Genomic DNA, 23,419 nt, shown 5'->3' on the forward strand with positions numbered 1-23,419 from the left:
AAAACCAAGCTTCTCTCTTTACATCATCAACATTTTAATCCACATTTGTCATCAATTGAAATGAATGGCTCTCGTTTTCAGGAGGCCTCAAGTTTTGACAAGCTTCTGGGCTTGACCATTACTCCTGATCTTAAATGGAACACGTATATCAAATCTGTTGCCAAGGCCGCTGGAAAAATGGTGGGATCTTTCTATCGATCCAGTAGATATCTCACTGCTGATGCTATTCTCTATCTATATAAGAGCCAGGTACGTCCAAGGATGGAATACTGTTGCCACATATGGGCAGGAGCTGCTAGAAAGGACTTGTCCTGCCTTGATAGAGTTCAAAATAGACTTCGTAGCCTCGTAGGAGATGTCCTTTTCTCCTCCTTACAACCTCTATCTCACAGAAGAGATGTTGCGAGTTTGTCTCTGATGTATCGTTATTTTCATGGAAAGTGTTCAACTGAGCTGCAATCTATGGTCCCCCCTCGCCAAACTTTCACAAGAAACACTCGTCTAGCTGTAAACACTATCAATAATTTCCCCCACTCTTTATCTGTGCCTAAACCTAAACATAGATTCCATGAACAAAGCTTCTTTCTTAGAACTGCACGCCTGTGGAATTGTCTTCCGTTTTCCTGCTTTCCGGCTGACTACAATATGGTTGTGTTCAAGTCTAAGGTAAATAAGTTCTTGATGAGCCGTTCCATATAAGTTATTAAATTTACCAAATTTTCATTACTAATGATTACTATATTGACCAACTTCTACTGTACACTCTTTAACCCTTATCCTTGAGTGGCCTCTGGGCCTTGATAATGTGATGATGCCTTTGTAAAAAAAAAAAAAAATAAAAAAAAGCGCAAGCGAGAACAACGCAGGTGTTTATGCATGTAGGCGCACATATGCACATATATTTGCACGCAAGGGCGGGCATGTATGTGTACCCGTGACAGTTTCTTTTAAGTATATATTTGTGTGCGTGCGCATGTGTGTACCCGTGGCTACGACCGCTAGCTGACCCTCTCCAAACAATTAACAACAAAATAAAAACTAAAAATAAATAAACCGTATCATAGCCCCTCCGCCTCTAAACATAAGCGAACACCCAACAGCTCAAGACATACTTACCAAGAAATCACCTCACCAACGAGACGCTAAAAACTTTAACACTAAGGCTCGAATTTTAAAGTAAACCCTTCCTCCCACCCCCACATATTCCCCTTCCCCTCATGTATCCCTACGCCCGCAGCCACACCAGAAATGAACTTCCTAGACCCTCCCCCACAAGTTCCTTAAACCCCAAAAACTAAAAGATCACGACATGCCAAACGCCCCCCCCACCTTCCCTCCTGGTTCCCTTCCTCTCTTCATCTTCCGCCCTCCTCGCCCCCCTAACATCATCCACTCTTCCAACTCTTTCATCCCAAAATAGCGAACATTTCTGTAAAACTCTGAGGACGCTACAGACGGCCAAAAAACGGCCGTGTAGCCGAAACAATAATGTAACTTAACAGAAAGATGCGGTAATAAAAAATAAAACGCATATTTGCTCTGCAACGGTATAGAGCACTTTCTTCAGTTTTTATTAATTACCATCTCAACTATATATATATATATATGTATATATATAAAGAATATTAATAAATATTAGTCCAACACTGCATTCATTAACAAGCAAATTTATTGATTCAATTAAATTAGAATTAATTTATTTCTAATTGTAATCTCCTTGTAATTTATAATCTCATCAAACGTCATTCTGCTATTGATTTTATTCTCGATAATTGCAACACATTATAGAAAATCACATTATACATTTCCTATTAAATAGATGAAACCACTACAGGTCTCCACGTGTACAGACGCGCACACTCGATTATTAAAAGGCAGATGTATTTAATATTTAATGAATTATATTTTATTTATTAAGCCATACATTAAAAATATACAATTCAAAAGATAAAAGTGCATGTAAAGAGAAAAAAATCTTATGCCTGTTTCAATATTATAGACCAAACATAATACTATATATATATATATATATATATATATATATATATATATATATTTCAACTGCATCCGTTGGCACGTTACTTGTCACCGTTTACTATCTTAGTCCTGCCTGGCTTATATCTATTAATGATTATTACTTTAGAATCTGCATGTTTTCAGTCGAGATTATTCTTTCTAATAATTGAGACTTAATAGCAGTATCTTTGTAGCCAATATTATACTTTTTCAGAATATTTTCCGACTAGCAGACTGCTCGGTGTTGTCCGGCCGTAAAATATACATAAGTATTATATTTTGATTCATACAGAAAACGAGATATGTGCATCCGAGTACTATGTTTATTTATTCTATACAGTGCAGTACTTGTAATCTATATAATTATAAAATAATTATAACTATGAAACTTAAATGACCTTGTAAGGAGTGATGTAACTCACTTTCCGGTTTACGACATCCGGTGGCGCATGCGCGCATAAACATTAATCCATAACAACGTAAACAAGTAAACACACATCGCTTCTTTTGCAGATTTTAACCTGCGCACTGAAATATTCACGTTATTATTTAGAAATGATTATTTAACATGGGAGGGGTGAGGATGTTTTGCAACTATTCTGTATAACAATTATGCTGTGGCAATTTTCTTAGAAATGAATCAACTTTGACCCGTTGACAACGTATTGTTTTAATGTGCATGTTTTCAGCGCCCCAATTGTTTTTTCGCGTTTAAATTTTCTAAATAAACAATTGTTAATAATTTCTGCATTTTTTTACATCGTTCATTTCTGTATTACATTTAAGTTATTTTAACGCAATTTTCTTATAAATAAATCTACTTTAACATTTGACAACCATAAGAGAATTTTACAACATGTACGTTTTCAGCGTCCCAATTGTTTTTTTTTTCGCGTTTAAATTAAACGATATATCAAAATTTAAACAGTGCACATTTACCTATAATTATGGCAAACCACTTATAAATCAATGGCTGTATTTTTTTTTTCAAAAATAAACAATTATAAAGAAAATAACTCATAGAAATCTATCTATATTCTTTTTTCATTTTAATATAATTTCATAAAAATGTTTCTGTTATGTCACAAAAAACTATATCTTTACGTCACAAGTGTCACGATAATGCATTAACTCCATAGCTAGTATAACATACTGACCCAATGGGTCATGGATAGTCTAGTTAAAAATAAATTATCCAATTGAGGCCCGAAACAAAACCTTGTCACGATCTCTAAACGTATTTTAAAAGATATTTATTTTTAATATAATGTATCCGCCATGTGACCCATTCACGCATGTGCATTCGTGATACAGTTTGCAAACATATAAAAATACGACGCCTATCTCATATACCAATTTTTCAATTTTCACCCCATAGCTGCCCGTTTATTCAGATTGAAACCGATTGAAAGTTTTCCACGTGTGTGTATATACTATATGCCAAATTTCAAGTATGTAGATTAAAAATTCGTTTGATGTATAGGTTAAGGCATGTCTTCTCACAGACACACGCGCATTCTCACTTTTATAAATATACTAGCAAGCCGCCCTGCGTTGCCCTGTCGAAAATGCGCATACATATTTATTTTAATTAATGCAGAATTGTTTATTCATTACAAACAGAAATACCGTAGGTATTAAACGTAAGGTTAAACTCTAGTTTTAAAAAAAGGGACGTCTAAAACGGAAAGAAACTGTTCACTTTTTGTAAGTAAAAAAAGAAATTACTCGGGCTAATAGTAAAACCAAAGACTTAAGACAGTAAGTGAAGTGCGATAACAATTAGGCCAGTTTAACACGATATCTAAAAATATGTTATACAGTTGTCAAACACATAAAAATTAGATTACCGCCATCGTTTTAAACATTAACACTTCTTTTGAGTATACGCTGTATTGTGCTAAAATCATCCGTGGTTAACCTTTTTCCGACACATTACTTCCTCGTTTGGGAAAAAATGGAACCCTAATACAATATTCCCAAATTAGAAAGAAATATGGCGGGAATGATTATGCAGTTGCTATTAATTATAAGCGTATGACGACCTCTTTAATACAATATTCTGATTCAACATATTTCTGGACTTATTCTTATCTGATAACCCTCCCTCATGATTCAATTTATCAGAGGTTGATATTTTTTAAATGGCATTCTTGATTTTTATTGCATAGCAACATATATCACGTGAACAAATTTACATTGAAATATGGTGAAATGAAAATTTATGACACGTTCAAATATTTTACGACTGTATATATGGTTGAACATCGAGAAGAGTATCTAACGTGGCCATAGATTAGGTTGGTTGGTTGTTTTCGTTTTACGGCATATCAACCCTTTTCAGGTTATTTAATGCTGAATTTGGTGATTATGAAGAAAAAAATTTAATAGAATATATTTGTTTCTTGCAAGTAAGTTTCTAACAGGTACTACCACTCCGGGTCAGAGTGGACCTGGGAGCAATGGCAATTAAAGGGTGGCTCCACACTCCCCAAAGCCCGCAATGTGGGGCCTCACCATCGGATATAGTTTAAGGTCATATCCAGGACCGCACAGATTAGGAGCATTATCAGAGGATATAATGATCTAAAACGCTCCACACACGTCAATAACATATTAATCTTGCACGAATATCGACAATTGCAACGAAATGACTTATAAGCGGTGAGACGTTCTTAGCCTTCGGGCCCAGATTAAAGTGCAGTATCTGTTATTCAGATGCTATACTTCGATTTGTTGTTCTTGCTCAGTGGAGGAGAAATCCTTCACAACTGAGACGATTTTTATTTTTGTTCCTTTTCTCTACTAAAAAATGACCCTGGTCTCTAACTCTGTCCTGTGGCGAGCCACATTTAATAGGGACTTAAAAGCAATATATCTTAATACTGAATTGAAGCCTTTGCAAATCTATTCCCCAAGAAAACTTGCAAGTGTGTATCCTCGTTGAGGGAAAGAAATATTTCATTTCTTAGATTTACTGTTCGTTGTTTTCGATGTTTTTACTTCAGTGCATTTTTTTAATAATGAACGCCCGCGGTTAAGGTTACATCTCGCATACTTTAATAAAATTTAGTAAAAAAAAATGCATTCGTATTTTTGTTGCAGTTTCTTTCTTGTCCTTTTAGATATTTAAAAAAAGGTTGGGTTTTTTTTTTTTCCATTTTTAAGACAGTTTCTCATTTCTGAGTGAGTTTTCCATCTTTCTTTGCATTTGCCGTTTGTATTTTTATTCATCAATTTTACTCCCCCGTTGATAAATCTGAACAGCGATCATAAAATCTAAAACGTTCCTCTTGATAGAAAATATACGATTTTTTCTTGAACTCTGACAGTAACTAAAAAAAGAAAAGAAACGGAACTCTCATTTCATCACGCGTTGCACAGCGCAAGCCTTTTTCTTAAAACGCAGAAAATCGACTGTTTAAAATCTTCAATCTAGAAATTAATATTTATAAAGGAGTCCTGTGGTCATAAAAATAACCGTAGAAAAATGCATGAATATTTTCTATACTTCGCTAACACAATATGCAAAGTGAATATTCTGTAAACTATTTGGAAATCCAACAGCAAGGCAATATGAAAAGACGTTTACGTATTTTCCATATAAATTGAATAATTGAATCGATGACCGATGGGAATATTCTGGTGAATAATTCCTAGAAGTTACATATTATGTAGTCGTTAGATAGATCGACAAGTCGACTATTAATCAACATTTAATTTAGACCATAAAAAATCCATGCGGATAGAAAGAATTACTTTTCTGGCAGTTGTAACCATTCCTTTCGTCTATTACAGAAATAAACATAAATGTAAGTGTTGCTGATTTTATCTCTGTTACTCTCTCTCTCTCTCTCTCTCTCTCTCTCTCTATATATATATATATATATATATATATATATATATATATATGTGTGTGTGTGTGTGTGTGTGTAATTCTTTTTATTATTATTTTAACCCCGTAATCTACGTACATGCATGCTTCAAGGTAACTACCTCTTGCCGGCATACTTGACTGTTTCAAGGAATCGAACCTCGGACCACGTGTATAATATTCCAGCGCACTGTTTATTTTTATCGTTTTTATATTAAAATTTCTTGATTATTTTTGTAAACGTTGAATACGGGCGAATAGCGGCTTTATATCAAAACAGATTTTTATTTACTTAGAAAGTCGCTCATAATTTATTTTGACCTATAAAAATGTTTTTTTGTTATTTTGTTATTATTTTAAATATAATATATATATATATATATATATATATATATATATATATATATATATATATAAGTAGCGTCCAAATCTAAGGGGGAAAAATTAAAACCTAATATTTATTAGAAATAACAACTGTGAAAAGCTGAAATTTTGACAACTGGTAGTCGTTATCATCCATAATAACATACTAACATTTCAATAATTTGCAAAAGATAGAAAAGAATTGTAAAAATTATTTATTTCTAAAATACAAATGTTCCTTAGTAACAGACACAATTTTAGAAAAACAATGTAACAGTCAAAAAGCGAGAAAAATATATGTACAATCAATATCGAGTAAATGTGCCACTGCTCTTAATGACAGCTGCACATCTCTGACTACAAGAACGAAAGAACGAATCAGCTCTTGAAATCCTCGCTACTAGTTTTAGGCCAATCTTCTAGAAGCTTCACCCACAACTTCTCCGTGTTAGAGTAATTTATTTTCATAACTTTCTCTTCTAAGGTATTCCAAAGATTGTCTATTGGATTTTAGTCAGGTCTTTGCTGTGGTCAATCCATAATTTCCAAATCTTGCCTGCTAAGGTAACTCATTACCACTTTTTCCCAGTTTACAGGGAGCATTATCTTGCATAAAGGTAGACCTATCGAAACCTGAATTCTCTATAATTTGCACAACATGATTTTGAACAATGTTTTCATAGATCTGCGTGTTTACACGAGTTTCTAACCGGACAAGAGGCGTTGAATCTTGGCTAGAAAACATTCCAAATACCATGACACTGCCGCCCCAAAACTTGACAGTTTTCTTAGTACATTTTGCACTTCATCTTTCACCAATATGTCTCTTTACATTGTTTTTCCATAATTTCCAAATAAATTAAACTTGCTTTCAACAATGAAAAATACTATTTCCCAATTTGCATATGTCCAAATTACATACCTGTTTGCAAAATCTAATCTATACTTCCTATTCTTCGAACTAACAATTGCTTTATTCCGTGGGATTCGATTAAACAGCCCTATTTCTTGCATTCGTCTAGAAACAGTCTGTCTTGACACATTAACACATGAGGTACCATTCATAACCGTTTTAATTTCTGTGCAAGAATTTAAACGATCCCTATATGGCATACGCTGCATTATTCGATTTTCTCTTGTCAAAGTTTTGTGGGGTCTTCCGGTTTTAAAAGCACTAACTATTTTGCCAGTATCATTGTAGGATTTAACAACCCTGCCTACAACATTCTTGGAACGTTTCACTTTCTCTGAAATCTCTATAATGGTGTGATTTTCCTTGTTTTAAGCGTTTCGCCATGGTGCCGGCTGATGCAACGTTTACGCATGCCTAAGTGAAGGAAATCCAAAAGTTTGAATATAGCATAGTGTTTACATTGTTTTTCTCAATTTTGTCCCTTACTAAAGAACGTCCGTATTCAGAAAATAAATACATAATTGTTATAATTATTTTTCTATATTTTGCAAATGATTCAATTTTTAGTATGTCATAATGGATGATAACGACAACCAGTTTTCCAAATTTCAGCTTTTCCCAATTGTCATTTCTAAAAAAATATTAAGTTTAAAAATCGTGTCCCTTAGTTTGGAACCCTACTGTATATACACTAGGTGCCTTCAATAGATTTTGCAAATTTTTGTGTACATCCATTTAAAAATAATGTAGAATATTTTAAATTCAGTATGTTATTGCTGTAAAACTTTATGAGATGACTGAACAATATTTATGATTTTAGGTTAAAATGACTAGATACATCAGAGATTGAAGTAAAGCTTACAAGAAACTTAGTGTCACAGCTGAAGAATTTCAAAAATGCAATCTAGAAGAGAGGGTGTTTTCGAAGAGCGGCATGCAATAAAACTATGTTTAAAACATAGATAAATGCCCCAGAAACTACGAAATGCTTCAGATTGTCGGACTATCTTGCATCAATCGAGCATCAGATTTCGAGTGGCATAAGAGATTCAAGGAAGACAGTGAGTCTATGACGCATGACGAGAAGTGTAGAAAAAGTAAACAAGATAGAACACCAGAGTTGATTGGCAAAAAAAATTACATGGATAATGACCGTTGTCTGTCTATAGAAACGATATGCGAACAGTTTGATGTCATTGGGGGAGATGCATATATATTATTCGCGAGGAACTGGAGATGCGGAACATTTGTGCGAAGTTTGTCCGAAGGGTGCTTATTTGATTAAGGTGAGCATCAGGACAGTTCTTTGACCTCTCTTTAGTCCAGATCTTCTTCTTGTGACCTTTGCTTATTCCCTACGCTCAAGGAAAATCTTAGAAGCTGTAGTTATGAGACAATTTATTAGATGAAAGAGGCTGTGATGAAGGTCAATGATACAATCAAACAAGAGCATTTCCATGATGCATTCCAGCAGTTGTTGAAACGGTGCAATAAGTGCATTGCAACTGTAGGAGATTACTTCGGAGGGGACCAGAGTTCCATGTTTGTACTACCAATAAATGTTCCAATACGAAAAAAGTCTGGAGACTTATTGATAGCTCCACACACGCACACACACACACACACACACACACATATATATATATATATATATATATATATGTGTGTATATATATATTAATTCTGGCTTGAGGTAGTTGCTTGTCTAGCCGCACTGATGAGCTGTGAAACAGCGAAACAGTATCTTGGGTTGAGCATATTTGGAAGTGGTATACCACTTACCATAAACGTAATGAGAGTTGCTCTTTGTGTAAACAAATTGAGCTTAGGTATTTGAACAATGTCAAAACTTTGTTAATTCACTGCCCGCATAGCACAACGGTTAGAAGCTCCGACTGTCATATGAGCGATCGTGTTTCGATCCTAGTTGGAGTAATTGCTTGTCTAACCTCATTGGTGAGCTGTGAAACAGCGAAACACTACTGTATGTGGATGACTACATGTATATGCATGGTTGTGTTTGCATGTGTGTATGTGCGTGTGTACGTTAATTATGAAAACATTAATATTTTAATGTATATTACAATAATTTATTTTTCTAAAAATCATTTATATCACACTTATTTTATTTCATTTCTGGTATAATTCTCTATAAATATGAAAAATTACAGCACAATTCGTCAAAGACAGATCCTATCAGGAAAAAGACAAAGTTTGTGTTAATAAAGATTACTCACTAAAGTATCACATCTACTCAAACAGTTTAATCAGAAACTACCGATTCGATTATTCTGAAATGTATGGACGTTTTTTATAACAAATTCAACGATTATAGTATTATGGTATGCATACGAGGTAGAGTTCGTAATTCATATGAATTAGTAGGGATTATTAATCACAATGCAACATTTACTGTGGAAGTTTTCTCGCAAAACGTTAGGATGGTCACTCTTAGTGTTTGTATTGCCATTTTTAATTAGGTGCAAGAAACTTGTATTATGATCTCTATTCCGTGCAAAGTATAGAATTAATAAGTTTTAGTAAGGATTAGTATATTATGCAAAATGAGAACTAATTGAACCATATAAAATTATGAATTTGTCATAAAGAATTAATTCTTATTTGATATGGTTTCGACATTTTCCAACTTTAAACGTAATATCAACGTTGGCAAGAGACAACCGAAGTTAAGTACCGTTTAACCTGATCGGTACCACGTGGATAAAAATGTAGGTATACTAAGCGGTGTATACAGAAGAGCGTCGACAAATCCTTAGCGGCTTTAGCTCCCATGATATGGATATACATGTGACGGTTTATCGCTTGTGAATTTCTATATTGCTATGAAAATTCCTTCTTCGGAAGAAGTCAGTTTACTCCGCATTTGTTTTGTGTTTGTTTAGTGAATATATGTATAGATGATATAACATTTGGAAACTAATATAGGTTTTGAATAGTTGAGAAAATGGATTGATAATATGCATTATTTCGATTGATCATTATGGTTAATCTTTTTTATCTTGTATGTTCTCCTTCCACGTTTCGGCAGATGTAACTGCCTACTAGCTTTTTCAGTTGAATCTTGCAAAAATTATTTTATAGTGAATGGGTGTCGGATTGTTTTGTTCTTTGGAAAAAAAGAATAAAAGTCATCCCTCCAACATCTGTATTATAAGCCTCACCTGTCTGTTTAAACGTATGTATGTATGTATGTATGTATGTATGTATGTATGTATGTATGTATGGCAATATGCATGTATGCTTTAAACTTAGACAGAATCCACTGATTTTCATGGGGTTGGTATCATTTTGAAACTCACCATTCGGATGACAAATATCGAAAAATCGGCTAAGAACAGCAATACCCTCGTCCTCAACTGGACACTTCTCAAGGGGGAGGGGTCGTTATTTTTTCGCCGAGATTTTCGACGGTCATCAACTCTTTTCGTTCAACTAAAATTTATTGAATCATTTGTCACTTCCGGTTTGGCGATGGGCGTAACGGCAAAGACGTCATGTTTTTTCTTCACGTTCTTTTCCTCCTTCGCGGTACAGGTTCGAGCCTGACTTCCTACTGTCACTATTTTTTTTTGCTCAACACACACCTCCAAACACCCGGGCAACAACGAGCACCCAGACTAGTTCATTTATAAGAGTCATGATAAACCTGAAACATTAGAATATTATATCAGTTGCAAAGTGGTGAAGATTACACAGATGATAAAAACAACCCAAATTATATATTAGGACCATGCATTCCTCATAAGTTTTTGTGATACAAAAGTAATATTTTTTCCCAGGAATCATATCATTGCTCCTATACAGAAAAATATGTTTTTATCGCCTTCACTGACCCGGAAGGATGCGATTGTTTCAGATAACAAATAGAAATTATAAAGGAAGACAATCGTCATTAACCGGTTCGAAGTTTGACAAATGGATATTTAAGAATAAATCACAATATATTATCGGTTCTTTACTGGGGGAGGATAAATGCGGTGGTTTTTCCGATCGTTCATGCGAGGGATGAGATTTGGATTTAGCTGTCGTCAGGAGGCCAAACATATCCAGATCCAATAATAAGAGACAGTTCGACCTTTATGCCGAGAGAGGATATTTAGCCCGAAGAAAAAACCCACAAAGACAAGAAATCGATACGATTATAGAGAAAGCGAGTCAATAGCGATTAATTTGCTGACTAATCGGGTTTTATCTTGTCTTTCAGAAAGAGACGAGGACAATGCAATCTGACGGCTTTGCGATATTTAACATGGCTTGAAGACAATAGACAACCACACGCGATCCGTTGCTTACCTTGTATGTTGAGTTGACGTGCAAAAGACAACAATTCCACAGCTGCTGCCACCGATACAAAATACATATCACATGTTTAAAAAGAAATATAAGAATTTGATGCACACATAAGGTAAGAAATACGATTAATTTCTTTAAAATATTTCAATTGCCGCATAAAGCATTACGAACCAAACAGTTTTAAATTTGCGCAATAAACCCCCCCCGAAAAAACGACAAAAAGACATTAGTATATATATATATATATATATATATATATATATATATATATATATATATATATATATATATATATATATATATTACAATCAAATTCACCCAAATGGTTAGATGGTAAAACTACAGTGTATTATAAATATTAAAGAATTAATATTTATAGAGTAATCTCAAGCAGATGTACCCAGCGTCGCAAGGGTCGACATGAATTTCGATTTTGCCACACTTGCTATACTATAAATATTGAGCAGTTTTTCATAATTATAATAGCAAAATATGGTTTTCTCAACAAACTTTTCATAATCAAATCAATTTTACCTAATGTCGGAGTAAGGCCTTGGTCAAAGCATTTATATTTTCTTGTGATATATATCATATAATATATATATATATGCATAAATATATATTTTTTATGATATATTTATATATATATATATATATGTGTTTGTATTTCAAATCTAGTTGGATTCAAGCCGTCTGATGAGTCGTAGACGACGAAGCACGTGACAGTGAATAATTATATTTTGAAAACAATATATATATATATATATATTTTTTAATATATTTATATACATATATATGTATCTATACATATTATAATACATCATATATTATATTTATAGATATAATACATATTTATTCATATAAATAGGTATATATGTATATATATATATATAATTATATATATATATATAATTATATATATTATACATGATTAAATAAGCTCAGCATTCTATTCACACAATTTAATATCCCAGATCAGTATGCAATTTGATCTACTTAACCATCATTTCCAGAATTCAGTAGCATTTTTGGAGGATTTTATTATTCTATTATACACATACCTATATATATGTGTGTGTGTGTGTTTCTGTGTGTCTTTAAAGCATTTCTCCTATACAAGCATACCTATGTATAGCATCTATATATATATATATATATATATATATATATATATATATATATATATATATATATAGAGAGAGAGAGAGAGAGAGAGAGATGATATATATATATATGTGTGTGTGTGTGTGAGTGTGTGGGTGTGTGTGTGTTTACATGCACATACATATATCTTACACAGGAAAAAGCGAGCATTAAGAGTAATTTCGTTAAGATAAAACTTAGAAAAGTAAAAGGACAAGTTGTTAAAACTGGAGAAAGAAAGACAATATATTTTAGTAAAAAAATATTACTTAAAATATGTAAACAATAATAATTTATATATAATGGTAAATTGATTTTTTATTATTTTAATGTTGTAATATTTTAAGATATGAATTTATTATATTTTTATTAGAATAGCTTGTATTTTTCTTTTTCGGTTTTATGAATTAATCCTCTTGCAGGTCTTATTTTATCTTTACCCTATTACTTTTTATGCTCGCATTTGCTATGTAATCCATGATTTTCCAGGCTTTGCTTTGTAATTATGGTTTCTTTTTTGTATCCAATATAATATGCATTGTCAGCAACCCATAGAATTGTTGCTTACTTCTTTAAGTGGTTAACAAATCAAATAAAAGACGTAAATAAGTAAATTTACAGAAAGAAAGGACAAAAGTAGAGAATGCATATAAACAGGCGACGTCATAACGGAAAGATAAACGGTAAAGAGCATCACTACTGTTTACTTTCTATATATAACCCAAATAAGATGGCATGCGAACGACATTCCGATTATGATTTATGAAGGTGTTGACTACAAAAATTTGCTATGCTAACCAACAGCCACTCAAGAGAAATCGTTAAAACATCATTGTTGTTATGGTAACCAAAAGCTAATCCGTAGAAACCGTTTCTCCCATTCCTTACTTGTTCTGACGACTTTTGAACAACAGTATATTTTTTAATAGTTGTGTTTTCATGAACGAACAAATGTTCTTTTCCAAATACAGCTGAGAAAGTGGACTAATAACTGTACTTTTTCTTCAAATGTGGCTGCAAAATGAGTGAGTCGTGAAGCCTCAAAGCAATTTTAAATGAGTAAACCACTTAAACATATATACAAACACAGTTGTTTTTTTAATTATACATATGTAGGTTGTGTAAATATATTCAGAATTTTATATTATAATTAACATTATATATGCTTTATATTTTATTTGAAGTGATATATGAAATGTGTACATCCTGAACTCTTGATGAAATAAAAACAACTATAATTAACACTGCACTAATTAATCATCTATAATATAAATCTCACCTGTCTGTTTAGATGAATGTCTGTATGTATGTATGTATGTATGTATGTATGTATGCATGTCTCGAAAACCTTCCGACAAATCCGACGGATTTTCACAAGATTGACATCATTTTGAAGCCTTACCTTTCGGACGACAATATAAAAAAAACTGGCCACAACATTAATTCCTTTACCCTCAACTGGACACTTTTCTACAGGGAGAGGGCGCTTTTTTGGCCGATATAAAAACCCACGTCACTTCTGGTTTTGCGATTGGCGCTACAGCTAATGCGTCACGTTTTTTTCTCACTTCCTTTTCCTCATTCGCGGTACGGGTTCGAGCCTTCCTGTCTACTAACACTTTTATTTTCCTTTTTGCTCAACACACACACCCTAACACCGGGACAACGTCGAAACCCAGGCTAGTCACCTCCAAAGTTAACCTTAAATTCTTATATAGTTTAACGTTTTCGCTAACTTTTTCGACGATACCATTACATTGAAACGGGTTACACGCCGTATATTCAAAGACAGTAACATAATAAAAACATACAGAAATCCAACTTGGTTATTTATTTAGTTGATATATAAAGCAATTATTCCTAGTACGTTCGAAACTACCACTGTTTTTTTGTTTTAAAAATTTCCTCCTTCCCCATGTTGTTAACAAAACTCTGTTGTGTCGAGTACGTTCTTTCTGCGTCAACACGACTGCTTACGTCCCGTATTTTCCCAATCTCTCTCGCCGACATTTTCATCGCCTCACTGCCATCTATTTACGTGGTTCCAAATCCCTTCAATGTTTTTTCCTTTTATTTTCCTTCACTTTTATATCATTTCGTGAGACTGCATGGTCATTTGCATATGTGATATATCGCTGCTGCTGCTGCTGCTGCTATACACGCATAAACGGTTCTGTTACATATCTTCCCATGTCGAAAATATTTTCACAAGAATGTATTAAAATCTGCGCAGACGCAATAAAAGAAAACAAGAAAAGAAAACCCACTTCACCCAAAGGAAAATAAATAAATCGAAATAAAATATCTTTGTGTATAGTTTGTTGGATATTTTCATTGAATATGTGATCGGTATCTTCGTTTTTTTTTTCATTTTGTAAGAAACGAATTCCAGTGTATTTTTCTAAGTATTTAAAGACAATGTTTAAATATGTTGAGAGGGGGAAATCTAAGTTAACTATTTAAATAGCAGAAATGTGCTTTTTGTGTTTTTAAAAAATCACTAAATCAGTGCCTAAATGTTACTGATTTGTTATCCAATATTAAAGTTTTGAATGTTAACAATATATTACAAAGCCAGTTAAATCAAGGCAAGTCCTTATCCGAGTTCACGAACAGGCTCCGATGTGTATTGGTCTTACGTATGTCATTCTCTTCGTCGAGGTATTTTAGTAACACAATCAGATTATTGTTTATGTCAACAATCTTCATAAGAAATATTTGTTTTCCACATGTATTCCAAGATTCGTTAATTACTTTTCTTTTTAGTTTTACATTTTCTGCCACAAACTTTCCTTTGTTCTTCCCCATAATAATGAATTACACATTTGTTCTCTCTCATTTCCGTAAATGTTTTATTAGTTATGAAATTCGTTTTTGTCACTTGTCTTAATAAGTGCCTCTTTAAGACCACTTAAACTTAGGCATTGGAACTTCTGTATTATGTGCCGTACGAAGCAATCGAAGTATGTCATCGTTGTTTATCTGTGAATAAATCCACATCGTACCAACACATTTTTGTTCTTGTTGTAATCAACTGTTTCCACTTCATTTTTGGTCTCCCTCCTTTCTATTTTCCATCAGATGCCCATTTGAGCTTTTGGATTGCATTTATCTCTCGGGATTATCTTATTGTATGCCCGGACCATCCTAAGTTTTTTTTTTTAATTATTGACGATTTAGCCTGCTGGTTAGTGCGAAATCTGCCTGCTTGATTGATAATTAAATCACTTCATTTTATCCAGGTGTTCTTTCTTAAACGCTGAGACTGAACACGCATATAGTTTCTTTCCTTTGGATCAAGTTTCTTTAATATAGCAGTGCGGATATTGCATTGCTGATCCGAAATACTAATTCAGACCTGAGAGTAGTGCTTTTCTTCCAAAGCCGATTTAATCATGCTTATGACTTTCCTATCCTGTTCTGCAACTTATGCTTCGTACTTTCTCATTTTGTTATCATGGTTACGAAGTAAGATGACGCCAGATTAAATATAATATAAATACTGTTCAGAGGCGTCTCCAGATAAAGTAGTTTCGTGAATTAAAAACGCTACAGTTTGTGATCTATGTTTTTTTTATTTCATACACTCTGTCCTTTCACATTCATTCTTTTAAATTAAATCTTGTGTACTTATCATTCGAAATTTCCAAAATGTTCTATATGTTTTAATGGAATCATTATTTAAAAAAGTAGGTTTAATTAATAGTTTTTTTGTGCTTTTTCCTTAACTCCTATTTATGCATCATTTCATAAGATCCGGCTTTAGTGTCTTATGCTAAATAATGTATCTTATTAATTTGATTGGAAGGGGTTTTAGTAGAGTGACGTTATATAAGATACATATCAGTACAATTATTACATTTAAATTTTCAAAACAAAGTCTATATCCTGGAAAAATCTTTACGATCACAGGGCTACTCTATTCCTTTAACATTATTTATACTTATATGTACCATTTTAAAGATTTATACATACACGATAGTGACTTGGAATTAATAGTGCATTATGTTAATTAGATTAGAAGGAGTTTAAGTAGAGTGACATTTTATGAGATAAATATTGGTAAAATTATATTTTAAAGTTTCAAAACGAAGTCTATATTCTCGTAAAGTCAAAATGATCACAATTGCAACAATATTCCAACTCGCAAATTTGCAATCCTGTATATAATTTAATTTATTTTTAAATATCTATAATCCTTAAACTTTAAAATCAGCAAAATAAATGAAATACGTTTCAGTTAGTATCAAGTACGATTAAAACGTTGCCCAACGTGATATAATTCTATATATTTGGTGAGAGGCAATGATAACAATATATTTGGTAAATATAACTTATTTTTAAACTCATTGATGGACTCTGAGAACAGGCAAGTAATTAAATAAGGAAATAGTACGAATATATTAAGATATGTAGACATATAGCATATTCATATTTAATATGTCCTTCATACAAGCTATAATTCCTTTAAAATATCCGTGTATATATATATATATATATGTGTGTGTGTGTGTGCGGTTCTATTTAGCGTTAGCTTTGATGTGAATCTAAATTTGCCGAAGGCATTAAACAAGATAAAAACTGAAAAACTAAAACAATTGTAGTAATTCTTTGATTTAAAAAAAATCGATTATTGAGGAGCGCCAGATAAATGTGTCAAACTATTATTAGAAAATCTATCTTATATTATTAGTGTTGCTTTTTTATGAATGATCTGCTTGTGTGGTTTACTTAAGAATATATGTTCAATGTAGAAGATACAATCACAGGGTTTTTGTCAGATTTAGGGTGAGTGGTTGGACGATTAATCGGATTGAGAATCTCAAACTTCGGAACATTTTTCGTGTCTTTCTATTGGTATCAGGATTTCAGAAATTCTTAGCGTATTTTGCGATATCAGATATGATTCTTTTAATTATTATTTTTGTCTGTTTTATTTTCAAATTTTAATTTCTAGTATTGATACAGCTTATAATAATTAGAAACATTTATTGCGTTTGAATTACTAATAAAAGTAATATCACTTGATCACCCCTCACCACCACTGGAATATTTTTACGTCTGCCTGAATATATGCACATGTTACATGAGTTTTTAATAGATTTTTTTTAAATGCATAAACAACAAAAACAATGAATCTATAGATTAATATCTAGAGATTTTAAAAAAATCGGAATCCGCATTACTTTCGAAATTTTAATTTAGAATGTAATCCTTAATTACATCGGAATCGGAAACAATACATGACTTCTACCATCAGGAGTTATTTCAAACATAACTCGTTAGATCTATTTGTAATTTCTTTTATTTTGCCTTGCGAATAGACTCATTGCTTTGCCAACCAACATTTCATGAATACATTATCTATGTTCCCTATTAAAAAAGTATTACACATAGCATACGCAATATAAGCTACTGTCTGTACACTATTTGGAGAGGAACATGTTTTCTCCGATGTTTCTTCATTTTTGGAATGCGCGTTACTCCCCAAAGACTGGTCCTGGCCAGCTTAAGCAAGTGTCTTTCTTAGGAAGAAGTTCTTGCGTGTTATTGAATTCACAAACTGTCAGACATTGCATCCGCCAAGGGAAATAATTTGATGACTGGATTACCTTAATATCTTTCAAGCAGTCCACCCGGCTTTGCCAATCCCTTATGTGCGCTTCATAATTTGATGTGCATATGTATATATTAAAAAGTATGAATATGTACTATAATGCATTTCTATATAATAGGCTTCCTTAACTACCATAGAGAAAAGTTGGTAGAAACAGCTGATGTCAATTTTTTTAAAAACTTTGACCCCAATTTTGATCCCTTAACATTTATTATTTTGTTATTTTGGTCTCAAATCAAATTAAAATGTTTAACCCATGTCCAAGTAAATTTCAATTGTTTGTCCCAAAATTGGCGGAGGAATTTGGTAGAACCTGCAAAGATCAACTCTTTCACCTCTGACATATTGGCAGCTATATTTTTATCCAAAAAACTGATTAAAAAGCTTGTTACATGGCTGACTACACTTTATGTACAATTTAAAATGTTTAGACACAAAATTAGATTAATAGTTTGCTGGAGATCGCAATGGTTCAATCTTTTGAACTTTGACCCCTTGGCAACAATTTTTCGGACAAAAAACGGTTAAAATGCTTGCCCTATTGCTCAATAAACTTTATGTAAAATTTCACACGTTTTTACTAAAAATTGGCTATGTAATTATTTTAACTTTGATCCCAATTATGATCCCTTAGCATTTATTGGTTTGGGGTCAAATTAAATTATAAAGTTACATCCATGGGTAAGGAATCTATATCTAAAATTTCAAGTATTTAGACCCAAAATTGGCATAGGAGTTTGGTAAAGTTCTCGAAGGTCAAAACGTTGAACATTGGCCCCTTAACAGCAAAATATCTTGCCAGAACCCGATTAAAAGATTTTCGCAAATCTCAATTCCCCGTATGTCAAATTTTGAGTCTGTATACCGAGAATTGACAGAGTTATTTGGTAGGGAAATGTACACAGACAGAGGAACACACAGACACACAGACATTTTAACTTTAAACATATATAGATATATAATACGATAAATTGCTATCCCAATTAATACAATTTGATGATATCTTATGGCCTAATAGTTTACACTACTATACTCCTTTGGAATTTGTTGGCTTTTATGGATTTTCTTTATTTGTACATTTAGTCAAATGCCTTAATCGCGTTTTTGCATTTTATTTTCTATTTTGCAGGTGGTTGTGCATATGTATCCATAGTGGAATATTTTTTTTTAAATGTGCACTTTTATATTTTCATAATTATTCCGAAAAATTAAAACTGAAAACAAAACCATACAACACAAACTACAGATGAAACAATTAAAATGTTCTGAAATATTATCGAGTTTTGAACCAATTATGATAACCGTGCCATGCCGATCCAACATAAGTATTTTGAAGCAGAAATAAAAGAAACACTTTTAGAAGTAAAATTATACCAATCGAATTAACATGACATTCCTATAGTATCATAAATTCCCCTCCACATCCTTTCATTCCATGGTTTCACAATCGCCGTTAAGGGTCAATATGAAATTGAAATAATGAGAAGGCAAGTAAAATCTATACTGAAATCGTGATACAAGTAATTGGATCTTCACGCAAATTATTACCACTCAAATTCAGCTGCAATTATCATACTTTTAAGCGAAAATTTAATAGTGAAAAGCTGATGCGACAACACACAGTCATTTATAACAGTAATCAAAAATAGCAACCAATGCTTCAAATCTGGTTTTCATAGTTTTCCAGAGTTCACGGAAGACCAAATATTAAAATCAATGAGTAATTACTAATAAAAAGTTTTGTAATAATTGTAGTAAAAAAATGCTGCTACTACTACTACTACTAATAATAATAATAATAATAAGAAGAAGAAGAAGAAGAAGAAGAAGAAGAAGAAGAAGAATTAAAATCACCGTTAGTTGCGTAACTGTAAATTCACTCATTTTTTTTTAATGAAGTGTCAAATCAAAGTATGGAGAATAATGCCTTAATCGGTGTCTCAAAGTGAAGGGGCCACACGTTCGGCAGATGCATCTTAGAACTACGGCGAGAGCCTGGTCTTCATCCCGCTACTGCTTGAATGTAGTAAAGAGATTGAAAAGCAATTCTTATGCTTAAAATAGAAAGCCTACCAGGGGGTACAGAAAGCGTCCGTTTGAAGGATGAAGAGAACGGGAAACGTTTGACTCAACCAATCAACGGGTGTATGATCAGACAAGATCAATACAGAAAAGTGGATGCCTATCAGAGCAGTAGTTTGAGACAAGCAAAAAGATCGTTGAATGCTAGAGTAATGGAGGATGATACGGTAAACGAACATGTGCCGACTGATGAAGAAATAATAAAGAATAATGATAAATGTGGATAAAGCGATGTGAAATATATAGGAAACAGAGGCTAGATTATATTAGATAGAAAACTAAATGATGGAGTTATGTTTAAAACACTAGACAAAAAAATCTGAAGACACAGATAGAAATAGTAAATGACGCAAACAGTGTATATTAAATGCAGGATCATCACAAAATTTAATCGTAGAAACAAGTGCTTGGTTTGCGGAAAAATTCATATTGAAAAGAGGTAAACGCCGAAATATAAAATAACTCAAGTAGAAAAGAATTACAAAACATGACAAAATATTGAGAACTGATGGGAAATCACTTGAAAGATGGTTGAGAGGATAATTGTGTGTGAGAGAAATGAGGAAAATTTAAAGACATATGGATGATTAGTACAAAGTGAAAAGAAAGGGAATTAAATCTATCCAAGAGGGGCTGAAACATAGAATGCCAGCAAAAAGGGCAAAATTGAAGATATATAAAAACATATGCAGCCAGTTTGGAGAGAATAATTTGTTTAGTCTATGCCAAGAGAAGTTTTACGAATGACTTAATAGAAGGTTAAATTACGTAAATGAAGTATGAAAGTCAGAAGAGTGCACCCAGTTTTTCAGTGGTAAGTGGAGTGTAGAAAAGACCTAAAATAGAAGTGCATTCCAGTTACAATATTTTAAGAATTAAATAAAAGTTTGTTTTTTATATAGACATAACCACGTATCAAGGCCCAGAGACCACTGTAGGATAAGAGTTCAGAGTGTACAGTAGTAAATTAGACAATATAGTAATCGTTAGTAATGGAAATTCGGTAAATTTGTTAACTTAAGTGGAACGGCATATCAAGAACTTGTTTACGTTGGACTTGAGGACAACAATATTCTAGTCAGCTTGAGAAGCAGGAGAACGGAAGACAATTCCACAGACGTTCAGTTCTAAGAAAGAAGCGTTGTTCATGGAATCTGCCTTTAGGTTTAGGCACAGATAAAGAGTGGGGGGAATTATTGATAGTGTTTTGAGCTAGACGAGTGTTTCTTGTGAGAGTTTGGCTAAGGGGGGCATAGATTTAAGCTCAGTCGAGCACTTGCCATTAAAATAACGATTAAGCAGAGAAAACTCGCATAATATCTTCTGTAAGGTAGATGGAATTATGTGTTTAAAGGTGTATTACAATCAACCTGAAGATGAAGTCAGAGTGGCCAAGGTAAACGTGAGTAAACGATGTTAAAATATTCTAAATTTGAAGGCTCCCGGAGCAGATAGTCTATAGAAGTATTAATTAAAAATATTTATAACCATCATAGATGAACTGAATATAGAATTGACGAAATGTTTATGGGATATGTAATTCCTTAATGGAGCACAAGATCAAGAACAGTGCTCAGCCAGAACGATACACCAAATGCACTGCGGTAGATTACTATAAGCTCATTACCTGCCTTGCACTGATGTGTAAACTGCTGACAGACACTATGACAGATGAGATTTACCAATATCAGCTACAGCAAGAGACCTTACAAAAAACAGGGATGAGGACGAAGTAATAGAGTGACCAAGGATCAATTGTTTATTGATAATACATCGGGATTGTAATAGAATATTCACAATTTAAGTCTATTACAGATAGATTGCCGCAAAGCATATGGTTTGCTTCCGAATAGCTAATCTAAAGAATACATGCCAATAATTAGAACAGCTCCGAATGTGCGGGATTTGTTGTAATAGAAGTTAAAATAATAAAAAGTGTCATTAAAATCAAATGGAGAAGATTTTGTACTAGTTTTCGTGATAGGAAACATGTTTCACGTGGACAGTTTGTCTCCAGTATTGTTTGTTTTTAGTATGGTATCCCTGTCGATAAAATTATGAAAGGTAAAGTAATGTTATGATTGGTGAAGGAACGTGGTACCGGGTAAAACATTTATTATTTATCGATGACTTAACAGTGTATGCAAAGAGCAAAGACCAGTTATGTGCGTTTGTAAATATTCAGTAACAATATAGGTATGAAATTAGACATGAAAAAGTGTGGCGCCTCTTACATTGAAAAAGGGAAAACTGTTGAAAGTAACGAAATAATTTTATTAAATGAATAAATGATAAAACAGATGGCAGAAAAGGGTATGTCATGTTAGGAATTGTAGATTTAGATAAGATTTTTTTTTTACATGGGGATCACCACTTACCAAGGCCCGAAGGCCACTCAGGGGTAAGGGTTATTGCGTGTACAGTAATCAATGAGATAGCACTGTGGTAATCATTAGTATTGGGGGTTTTGATAGAGTGTCTTACTTAAGGGGGCGGTTTGTCAGGAGTTTGTTTATGTTGGACTTGAAGACGTCCAAGTTGTAGTCAGGTGGGAAACAGGCAAGCGGCAGAGAGTTCCACTGGCGTGCAGTTCTAAGAAAGAAGCTTTGCCCATGGAATCTACGTTTGGATTTAGACACAGATAAAGAGTGTGAAAATTATTGACAGTAGTTTCAGCCAGACGGGTGTATCTCGTGAAAGATTGGCGAGGGGGGACGAGGGATTGGAGCTCAGACGAGCACCTGTTATGGAAATAGTGATAAAACAAAGGCTTGCAACGTTTCTTCTCTGGGAGAGAGGTTGCAGGGAAGAGAAAAGGGCATTCCCCACTAAACCACAAAGTCTATTTTGTACTCTGTCAAGGCAGGATAGGCTGTTTTTAGCAGCTCCTGCCCAGATATGGCAGCAGTACTCCATCCTTGGACGTACTTGGCTTTTATACAGATAGAGAATTGCATCAGTAGTGAGATATCTTCTGGAGCGGTAGGAGGATCCCACCATTTTCCCAGCGTCCCTGGCATGATTTTTTTATTTATTTATGGATGACTGAAAAGTGTATTTTCAGTCATCCATAAATAAATAAAGATTTCATATATGG

General features: G+C 33.2%; 1 protein-coding gene across 11 annotated transcripts in view; it reads left to right on the plus strand.

The window, feature by feature from the left end:
* Positions 1-23,419, plus strand: part of LOC145241378 (G-protein coupled receptor dmsr-1-like) — a 921,194-nt gene that overhangs the window by 424,214 nt on the left and 473,561 nt on the right. For 9 of the 11 annotated variants that reach the window (XM_080104266.1, XM_080104270.1, XM_080104264.1 and 6 more), the window contains one exon: positions 11,392-11,592. The exons of the other annotated variants lie outside the window; for them this stretch is intronic. The gene's annotated coding sequence lies outside the window, so the exon portion shown is untranslated. The remainder of the gene's footprint in view (positions 1-11,391; positions 11,593-23,419) is intronic. 11 annotated transcript variants of the gene reach the window in all.

Source organism: Euprymna scolopes, chromosome 20, assembly GCF_053919585.1.
Source record: "Euprymna scolopes isolate OS-2025 chromosome 20, ASM5391958v1, whole genome shotgun sequence".
NCBI lineage: Eukaryota > Metazoa > Mollusca > Cephalopoda > Sepiida > Sepiolidae > Euprymna > Euprymna scolopes.